This window comes from Camelus ferus, chromosome 4 (genome assembly GCF_009834535.1).
Source record: "Camelus ferus isolate YT-003-E chromosome 4, BCGSAC_Cfer_1.0, whole genome shotgun sequence".
In the NCBI taxonomy this organism is placed as follows: Eukaryota; Metazoa; Chordata; class Mammalia; order Artiodactyla; family Camelidae; genus Camelus; species Camelus ferus.
The window spans coordinates 52,642,314-52,653,166 of NC_045699.1; the positions used below are offsets into that span (position 1 = coordinate 52,642,314).

General features: G+C 50.8%; 1 pseudogene; it reads right to left on the reverse strand.

Annotated features, from left to right (window-relative positions):
- Window positions 1-5,501: 5,501 nt before the first annotated feature.
- LOC116663408 lies at window positions 5,502-5,680 on the reverse strand (annotated as a pseudogene).
- Window positions 5,681-10,853: the final 5,173 nt, after the last annotated feature.

Genomic DNA, 10,853 nt, shown 5'->3' on the forward strand with positions numbered 1-10,853 from the left:
TTGACAAATGTGATTCTGTTGTACCACTGGGAGTCAGAACACTGGGGTAACTTACTGCGTGTCTGTGGCCTTCAGTCTCCTCTCTAAGGTGGGGGAGCTGAACTTCCTGGGATGACCCTTAAGGACCTCCGGTTCTGAGAGTCCACATTGCTGTTTTGTGCTGGTTGGAGTCAACCACAGATTCTGCCCATAGCTCTGGGTCCTGCGCTGTGGAAGTCCATTGAATTGGAAGTCAGTGATCAGGCTGGGGAGGACTCTGAAGCCTTGGCACAGGAAACTGGGATGTTGCTTTAGAGAAAGGATGGGACTGGAGGTATAAGAGCCCTGCCTTGAAATTTCTATCCCGGGAAGAGGAAGCAGATGGAATCTGTAGGGCTCAATGGGCAGAAGGATGACTAATGGAAAAAGCTGTAGATCAACACAAGGGAAGCTCTACAATAGTCAGAGGTATCAAATATGGAATGGATTCTTTTGACAGGTAGCGAGAGCCCTGTCTCTGGAACTGTGCTCTTGCACTGGTATTCAAGCATCTAGTGGGGGTTGGACTAGATGGTCTTTCAGGTTTTTGCCAAAATGTGATGGTGCAAACCTCTGAAAGTCTGAGACCAAAGTGAAGTAAACGTATATAAAAAAACCTTCCCTCTTTCCTGCTTCCATGGACGACAACCTATGGCAAAAAACGCAAATTTTATTTGTGTCTGTTCTCTCTCTCCTCTCGGACTGGATTTGTGTTTTGCACAGAGGGGATTTCTCCAGGGGCATGTGAAGAACACAGTTCTCCTGTTGGCCCTCTCTCATCGCGGAGGCGGCCAGCCTTTGGATTCCGAAATGGTCCCTATCTCAGTGTAACAGGAGAGAGGCATGTAAACAGAACATGTAAAGTGCTGTACGGGAGCCCAGGGGCTTCATGGTGGCACATACGCAGCTGAATGGGGTCCCCAAGGGAGCAGCCAAGGTCGTCTTCCCAGCACAGAAGCTTGAGCTGAGCCCTGCAAGAAACAAGGAGCCCCTCTAGAAGGCGAGGGCTGAGCCACGAGCCTAGAGCTCCTGCCAGCAACTTCCCTACCAGTTCCCTTGGAACCCAGGCCCGACAGGAAGGATGGCGGTGGCCAGATGTATCAGCACTGAGGCTGGCTGGACCCTTCCTCAGCACTGACTTTGTTTCATCTCATCAAATCTTCACAGCAACCCTCTGAAAAAGGTACTGTTATTATTACTATTACTATTATTACTATTATTATTATTATTATTATTATTATTATTATTATTAGAGGGGAGTTGTTTGGTTTATTTGTTTGTTTATTAATGGAGGTACTGGGGATTGAACCCAGGACCTCGTGCATGCTAAGCACGTGCTCTACCACTGAGCCAGCCCTCCATCCTCTTATTATTATCATCATCATCATCACCGATTTACACAAGTGGGAACTGAGCCACCAGCTGGCTAAATCATTTACATTTAGTGCTGGGCAGCAGGAGGGACCAGGCAACTTAAGAAGGACTCCGTGGGAGGTGCCAGTTGGACTGGTCCTGAAGGATGAGTAGATGCCGGTCAGGGGTGGAGGAGACATTGCAAACGTACCACATGGCAGTGGGGCAGTCTGAGGAGCAGAAGATGCTGGACATTTCTGTGTGGCTGGGCACTGGCCCCACACAGGCGTGAGGAGTGGATGGGAGGTGGCAGCCCAAGAGGACAGGCCAGCCCTTGAAGGACGTGTGTGTCCTGCTCTAAGCAGCCTGCCTTTATCCTATGAGACAGGCACTGAGGACTTGCTTAGGTGAGTTTGAGAAATCTCTCTCCAGGAGGCTGTTGAGAAGCAGACTTTCCCTCCACTGTCCTGTCCCCTACTTCCTCAGGCTCTGACTTTCCCCCTTGACCTTCCCTTAACAAGCCCATGGCTGTGACTCTAGCAGCGTTCAGGAGTCATCGAGGAGGCCCGACTCACCTGGTCTGCCCCTAAGAAGATTTCCAGGCAAGACCTTTGAAATTTGGTCCCTGATTGCTACAAGGCGCATCTCTCTCCAGCAGGACTGCCCCGTCCTCATGGATGCAGAATTTGACTCTGACCCAGCTTTCCCCACCACATTTGATGTCAAGATGAGGCATTGTAAAGGGGAGCGGTCTTGCTTTGGGACCCAAGAAAAAGTGTGGCGATTTAGGCTCCCAAAGACTGGGTGAAAAGTTGAGCTGTCAAGGAATCTACTCCTGGCACTCACTGTCTTACCCTTTTCCCCTGGCAGGTAGCTTGTGGAGCAGAAGGAGTCAAGGCTTTGGCACCCAGGGGACTAGAATTCGGATGCTGGCTTAGCCCTGGCTAGCTGTGTGGCTCTGGATGAGAAATTAGGATAAAAATACCCATTTGCCAAGATCATAGAAAGATCATAAAAAGTATAGGCAGCCAGGAGGTGTTTGGACACCGGGTTTTTTACTCTTTGTATTGCATTATTATTCTTAGCAGAGCCCTCTGATAGGGTATCTTGAAGAAGCATCTCTTCCTGGGCCCCCAGAGTGTGCACGGAGTTTATGGGTCCCCCTGGCAGCTGGGTCCGCCCAGTGTCTCCTGCAGACAAATGTTTGGACTGAACTTCACCCTCTGCACAATGAGGAACATGTTTTAAAGGCCTCACTTGTCAAAAAGGACTTATAAAACAGACTTAATGAGACTTCTGGATAGAGCGGGAGCCATAGGATTGGCTGGTCTGGCGAGTGGGGCAGGAATGCGGCCTCCCGGTCTCTCTCCCCACACTGTGCTCCATGCCTGTTCCAACCCCGCTGGGTCATGTGCCCCCTGCCCACCCCTCCTTTGACTTCCCTGATAAAATGCTTACCTGATACTGCTCTAGGATGACTGCTAAATACCCTGCAAATATAAACTAGGCTGTGAAGTTACACTGGAGAAAAGTCCAGAAAACCCTCTAGTTTAATGTTACAGGCAGCTTTCTCTGAATGGAGGCCAAGCAGCAGAATCCTTCTGGACCAACCTCTTCGGGAAGGAGATCATATATGATGTATATTTTGTGGTGGGGAGGGGAGGTAATTAGGTTTATTTATACTTACTTACTTTATTGGAAGCACTGGGGATTGAACCCAGGACCTTGTGCACGGCAAGCATGTACTCTAGAGAAGAGGGTATAGCTCAGCGGTACAGTGCATGTTTAGCATGCACAAGGTCCTGGGTTTGATCCCCAGTACCTCCATTAAAATAAATAGACAAATAAATAAAAACCTAGTTAAGCACATACTCTACCACTGAGCTATACCCTCCCTGCCATGATGCATATTTTACAAGAATTTTTAAAAAGATTTTAAAGAATGAATAGATAAGGCATAAGACATGGCTTTATGCTGGGTGGGAGCTTTTAGACTCTTCCTGCCGCCCTGCCCTGTCCCTCTCCTGATCTTTCATTTTCTTCATAGACAGAGAGCAGTTTATCCTCCTGGTACCAAATGAGGTGGGTAGCATATTGTTCCTATTTTATAGAAACATTAAACAAATCCTGCAAGGTCACAAATTGGCTGTGTGGTAGCACATCTCAGATGTACCTTTTTCTTCATCAGGGTACCATTTTACAGACGGGCACACTGAGGTTCAGGGGGTGGAGGGCCTTACTGCCCGAGGAAGCAGCTGATTTGGGACTCGGATCCATGATGACCCCAAAGGAAACAGCCCGTCTCTTCCCAGCACCCGGGGTCAGCTCCAAAAATTCAAGTCCGTTTGCCAAGCCCTGTGCCCCCTTTCATTGTTAGAAATATTTGGACTTCAAAATGAGGGAGTGTGAGGGCGTGTGTGGCTTCTTTGGGACAGAGATGGTGAGGATAGATGTTTTTATGTTTGATGGGCAGCCCAAGGCTGGATTCCTAATTCCCTCCTGTATCTATTTGCTCCTTGACCCTTTTCCTGGTACATAGCAGGTGCTCAATAAATAGCCCCTGAATAAATGAATGGATGAATGAATGAATGAGTGATCGGCATTGTGTGTTGCTCAGTGTGGACATGTAAGTTCCTCATTTGGCCGCTGGCTCCCAGTCTCAGGGATGGGGCCTCTCCCTCCCTCCACCTGCAGGGCCTGGCACGGTGCTACCAGCATCCCCTGGTGCACACTGAGCTAGTGCATACGTGGACTGCTTTTTAGGCTGCTGAATCACCCAGCTGGACTTGAGCTCTATACAAATCTGGGCCCCGCTTTTAGAAACGTTCTCATCGTGGTGTGTTTATAAATGTGTTCCTGTATTTTTAATCTTCCAGCCACCTGACTTCTGCAGCAGAGCCATTGTTATCTGGAATGAACTCAGTGCACTGAGGGCATCCTGCAAGGCATATGACGTGCCTGAAGGAGAACTGGGAGCAAGGGAGGGGCCGGGGGCGTGGAAGGCACTTCCGTGCCAGGTCCAATGGGTCCTCATCCAGGAGGAAATGGAGACCACCACCTGCAGAGTAGTGTTTACCACTCGAGAGCTCACTAAGCCCTGAGGACACAGGGTGCTCGACCCCCTGAAGGTGATTTGCTTGGTTAGTAAGAACTAGATTCAGTTAGAGTGATTCGAAACATCACCCTGTCTCCAAACCCTTAGCATGGGGCATAGTAGTGAGGGGCTCAGGGTCCTTGTTTGTTGCTGTTCTCAAGATCACCTCCTGGTCCAAGATGCCAGCTGGAGCTCCAGCCATTACACCTGCATTCCAGAAAGCAGGAAGGAAGAAAGGCAGAGGTTAGGACAAGCACACTTTAAGCACACTTCCCAAAAGTTGCAGAAATCTTTTCTGATTATATCCCACTAATCAGAACTTAGTCAGCTGGCCAAATATAGCAGCAAGAGGGGCTATAATTAATTCTGGGCAGCCATGTACCCGGTAACATCAAGAAGTTCTTTTATTTAGGGAGGATGTGGGAGCCGATATTGGAGGGTATTTAGAGTCAGTACCTCAAATGGGAGCTTCCCTTTCTCCTGTTCCACTCTTCCCAACCTCTGGGCCAGAGGGGTAGGTATTGTTACCATCTGAGTTTTAAGAAACCAAGATGCTCAGAGAAGTGAATGGTTTACCCAGCCCACAGGGTTGGATGTTAGAGGAGCTGGAATTTGAATTCAGACCTGTCTGGAGTATAAAACCTGAGTGGTACCCTTGTCCTGCTTTTTGGATTGAGATAACATTTCCCGACAGGCAGGAAGGACCACTCTGCCTGTGTCTGAGCTACGTCAGTTCCCAGAGAACACAGGGAAATGGCCATTCATCTGTGTGTGCCTTCAGCCATTATTTAAAAAAAATTTTTTTTTAATTGAAGTATAGTTGATTTATAATGTGTTAGTTTCTGGTGTACAGCATAGTGACTCAGTTACATATGTATATTATTTTTCATTGTAAGTTATTACATGATGTTGATTGTAGTTCCCTGTGGTATACAGTAGGACCTTGTTGTTGATCTGTTTTATAAATAGTAGTGTGTAGCTTTGCCTTCAGCCATTATTTACTGGTGTGCCCACTCTGCCATTCATCCTTCTCCAACCGGGAGATCTGTTAGCTTCTCTGCGCCTCTTCTCTTCCTCCTCCCCAGATGCCCCACATTCCTGCAGGCTCCAGCACGTGCGGGACGGCCCCGTCAGTTTTTCTTAAGTGAAATACATGAGCCTTGCCTTGGGAAAATCACTTTCGTGATCATGGTATCTCCCCTGCCAGGTAAGTATTGTAAATCAACTACACTTTAATACAAAAATGTTGTTGTTGTTGAGTGAATGAATGAATGAAGCTACATCACAGGACATTTGTTACCCTGGGCTTTCTCCAGACTCTCGCCCATGTGTCCCCAAGAGCCAGCCCATCCTCCATGCATCAGGCACACAGAGGCTTCAGAAGCCAGGCCCCCCTCTCCCCCACCCCCCACCCAAGATGTTCAGAATCTCACCCAGCCCAGCTGTGCCAGGTGCACTGCGAGACCCCGGGGATCCAAGAAGGGGAAAGATAGATGCTAATGTCTTTGAGAACTACTGTGAAGGCAGCACTTTGCTAAGTGATCCCCATAATGACTCCAATTCCACTTGACCCTCAAAACAACTTTTTTAGGAGGCGGCATTCCCACTTGCCAGGTGAGGAGACTGAGACTCAGAGTGGGGATGTGATTTTTCAAAGGTCACACAGCTAATCAGTGGTGGAGCTGGGAAGCTGGCTCCGGCTTTCATCTGGGCATCATTTATGTTATTTATTTGTTCACTTTTTAATTCCTAATGGACTTAAGTCAGTCATTGAAATGGGTGCTGAGCACTGTCTCTGGCAGCGAAGACCTAGGAGCTGGATAAATGAGTTAGCAAACCTATTACCAAGCCCCCCTTCTTTAGCCCCCTCCTCCCCACCTTTTTAAATGGAGGTGCTAGGGACTGAACCCAGGACCTTGTGCATGCTAAGCATATCCTCTACCACTGAGCTCTGCCCTCCCCCACCACCAAGCCACCTCTCCTTTTGTCAAACCTTCCCCACCAGCCAAGGGCAGTGTGAAGGGGAGGCAGCCGACCTGGGGTGGGGGTGGGGGGTGCGGTTGGGGAGTTGGGTCTGTGTGAGAACGCACTGCGAGTCAGCCCGGCTGGGAAGGGAGGGGTGAGGCTGGACGTCAGGGGTCTCCAGTTCTCGGGGGTCAGGAACCTCCCAGCACACTTCAGCACGCACGTCAGGGGCAGCCGTCAAGTCTCGGGGCTGCCCTGCGTTGTTGCAAAATGCTTTTCCGTCACGCATTTATTTCCTCTGACCCCATCAGACCCAGAAGGGCGGCTCAGAGTGAGAACTCACATTACCGCACAGGGAGAGGAGGTCCTGCCAATTTAAAGGGAGGGTCTGGGTGCCGAAAGCCAGCACATGCCAGATGGGGGTTCGGGTCTCCTCCAGGCCCTGCTTAGCTCACGTGTCCACATATGTTCAGGGAGTCCTTCGGACCAGACCCTCTTCTAGCCGTGTGCCCCGCCCTCGCCTGCTGGGCTCCGGCGTGCTGGTTCTTGGTGTTCCTGGAATCTGCTCAGGCCCTAGGCTTTTGCCCTGCTCATCCCCCTGCCTGAAAGGTCCTTCTCCCCTTCGTCTGTGTGCTGGCTCTTTGTCACTCAGATCTCAGCCTAATGGCCTTTATTCAAAGGCCTTCCCTGGGTACTCTGTATGGGAGACACCTAGGCCCCCTACCATAGCACGTGCCTTTTTAATGTTTTGTTTGTTTTTTAATTAGACACCTTCCACTCCCACCCCAGTATAATCTTAAGAGAGCAACGACCGCTCATGAAGGCAGGATGCTTAGAATAGTGGCGCAGAGCAGGGCTGGCCAACTTGTTCCGAAAGGGCTGGATAGTTACTTCTTCAGGCTTTGAGGGGCCGCATACTCCCGGCTGCACGCGCTCCACTCTGCCACCATCCCGTGAAAGCAGCAACCAGCAATGTCAGCAAATGGGCCTGGCTGTGCTCCAGTAACACTTTCTTTATAGAAACAGGTGGCGGGCAAGATTTGGCCCATAGGCCCCTAGTCTGCAGACCCCGGCTTCAGCACATTGACTGGTCTGAATCAGCTGGGCTGTGTCTGAATCCTCCCTCTGGTCCTCTTTATCCTGGGATCTTGCAGTCTTGCCAGTTCCTCCCTTTCCCAATGCCGGAGTTTCCCTGTTTCACCGGCGTGTTGGAGAAAGTGATGGTGCTGGCCTCATGGACTCTTGTGAGTGGACTGTTCGTATCTGGCTTGTGTGTTGCTCAATCTCCAGCCCCTCATGAGGTGGCTGCACAGAGCAGGGACTCAGCACATATGTATTTGGTAAACAAATGAAGAGCTGAGCATGCAGCCAGGCCTTGTGCTGGGCTCCGCGGAGGTGCTGAGGGGCCAGAATCAGTGGGACTGTCTGCTGTCTGGGTGCTCAGAGTTTCAGGGCTCTGGGAAAGGGATTTTTTACACCAGAGGGTAGCAAACACCCCATCCCACGGGCGGGCAATATCAATGCGGGAGGGAGGGAGTGGTGGAGACAGTGGAAAACAAGTGTGCTTGTCCCTTTAAATTGCAGCCATGGGGTTAGGGGTAGAGCTCAGTGGTAGAGCGCATGCTTAGCATACACGAGGTCCTGGGTTCAATCCCCAGTACCTCCATTAACAACAGCAACAAAAATAAACTGTAGCCATGGGTCTTGCAGATCTTCTGATTTGTGTAGGAAAGTGGAAATTTGTACTTTTAGGCGCTGCCTCTCAATTTTTACAAGTAATAACTTACCCAATAGAGCAAAAATGAACCAAAACAACACCGAATGGCCCCAATGGACACAACAGCAGGTTGGGTTCTGCCATCTCCTTCCCACAAGCTCATTTTGCAGATTAAGAAACTGAGGCTGAGGGAGGTAAGGTGGCTTGCCCCCAGGCACACAGCTGGCATGTGGGTTTTGAACTCACGTTCACTGACTCCCACACATGCAGGTTCTGTGGCAGGTGCCTCAATTGTAATTGAAATGAGGAGGCAAGAGGATGGGGCTTGGAAGGTACGTTTTGGTGACTCTGAGCTCGAAAGCCCTCAGACTCTCACCTTTACCCCATCCTAGCCTTGAGGGTTGGCTGTAGGACCTGCAGTGGGCTGACCTCTGCAGCAGGCTGATCTCTAAAGCCCATCAAAGTCGTGCCCATCCCAACAGGACTTCCTCCTTGGCCCTCCAGGAGCCCTTTCCTGTTTCCAGCAGACGTCTGCTCGTCTATGTGTTTTTCAGTGTCCATTCCCCTCCACCCCCTGCAGAGGAGCGTGGGTCTCAAGGTCCCTTCTGCCTATCACCCTAGATGTCCCATGAGAGGGAGGGTGAAGGGAGGCCTGAAGATCTGACTTCCTCCCTCCGTGGTGTCTGGTGGTGGGGACATTTTTGGAGCCCGACGGACCTGGATTGGAATCCTGGCTCTGCAGCTGGTCACCAGCTGGGAGACCTTTGAGCCGTTCCTTTCACTCTCTGAGCCTCAGCTGCCTCATCTTTAAAGCAGGTGCAAGAGATCGTTCCTTGCAGAATTGTGCTGAGGTAATGCATGCACCCTGGTGGCACCTGGGCTGGAATGCCAAGGTCACACACAAACGACTGGTCCTTTGTTTTTCTCTCTTCCTCCTTTGCCACCTGTCCTCCCCAGCTCCCGACTCAGGCTGACCCCTGTTGCAGCTCTCTTGCCTAAATACTGAGAGAAGTTTGTGGAACCTGGGTGGATCTCGGCCCCTGCATCCCCTCTCCCCAGTGCCAGGGCTGCACAGGAAGGGCTCGGGCATAAATTACGCCCATCTGTTCCCTCCCTGCTGAGAGAGGGGAGGAGGGGGAACACAGGGGCCTTGGTGGATGTTGCACTTTCCATGTGCAGCTGTCGGGAACAATGGAAGGGAAGAATGTGAGCCAGTGAGGAGTCCGCCCCACCCTGCCTCTCAGCCCCTAAGGTGGGGGTGGATCTCAGGAAGCAGTTCTCTGAGGTCCGCGGTCCTGGAGAACAGAGACCCCTCCTCCTGCCAGCCCAGACCGTGCTCATGGTCACCCATGTGCGCCTTCATCATTATTCATTCACAACAGCAATCATTCGTTCATACATTCTACAGATGTTTCCTGAGCACGTGCTCTGGGCAGCCAATGCTGTGGGCTAAGAATTGAGGTGAATGGCTTGTCTTTGGAGAGCTCCCCAGTCAGCGGGAGCGACCACATGGAGACCAGCCAGCTCTGAGCGCAGTGGTAGAGGTGTGTGTACAGATACAGGGGAGGGGAGGCTTCCTGGGGTCACCCTTTGATGTGGACATGGGGAAAGTACCCCGCAGCCCGACAGCAGGGAGCCCTTGGCAGAGCAGGTGCAGCAGGATGGGCAGCGGGCGGTGTAACGAGGGGCATGGTGCCAGCCCTTCTCCCTCCCGTCTTTCAGTTCTTCCTCTGCAGGATCCTCCCCATCTGGGTTTAACCAGGTTCGGGTGTCTCACCTTGGAGCAAACTCTTCATCTACCTCATGTCTCTCTCTAGCTCCTGCCCCATCCATTTCCTTCCCAAACAATTTCCCCATGTAAATTTTCTATGCTATGCCTACTGCCTCCATTTCCTTTTCTCCCACTCACTCTCCAATCTACCTCTCCCCTCCATGCTTCTCTCCAACACGTCTGAGAAGGTCATCTTGACCTCTACGTTTCTGAGTCAGTAGGTATTTCCCTATCATTTTATTGGATTTTCCAGCAGCATCTCACACAGTGGGCCATTCTGTCCTTTAAGACTCATGTACTTCTCATGCTTTGAGACACCGCAGACTCTTGGTTTTCCTCCTACAGACTCCGCTGCTCTTTCTCAGCTTCCTTTGTTGGGTTTGGCTCTTGCCTACCAGACCTTTAAACACTGGAATTCCTCGAGGCTGGGATGTGAGTCCTTCTGTCAACCGTCTTTTGATTTTATCTCGAGGTGCCTAATCCACCCTGATAATTCAATTCCCATTTCAATGCTGAAAGCTCCCAAATCTATATCTTCTAGGAAGATCTCTAGCTTCAGACCATAGAACCAAGAACCTAGCTCCTGGAGTCTCCACTTGAATGTTACCCTAACTTCCCAAACTCAACAACTGAATTTGTACCCTCTGCCTCCTTTCCTGGTCCCCTCCAAGGAGTGGCTCCATCACACATGGGTAGCGCAGGTCAGAGGCTGGGTGCTACTCTCCTCTCCATCATCCCCCACATCCTAGCATGGCAAGTCCTGCATCCCGGGAAGCCCCTTAGTCCTGGGTACCCTGGGATGGTGGGTCACTCTTCTAAAGCCCAAAGGCTAAATAAACACAGATTCTCTTCCATGACCTAACACGCTCTGTCTAATTTGACCCTGATCAGCCTTCTCTTGCCCCTGACTCTCCTAGCTCTTGGGATTCCCAAAG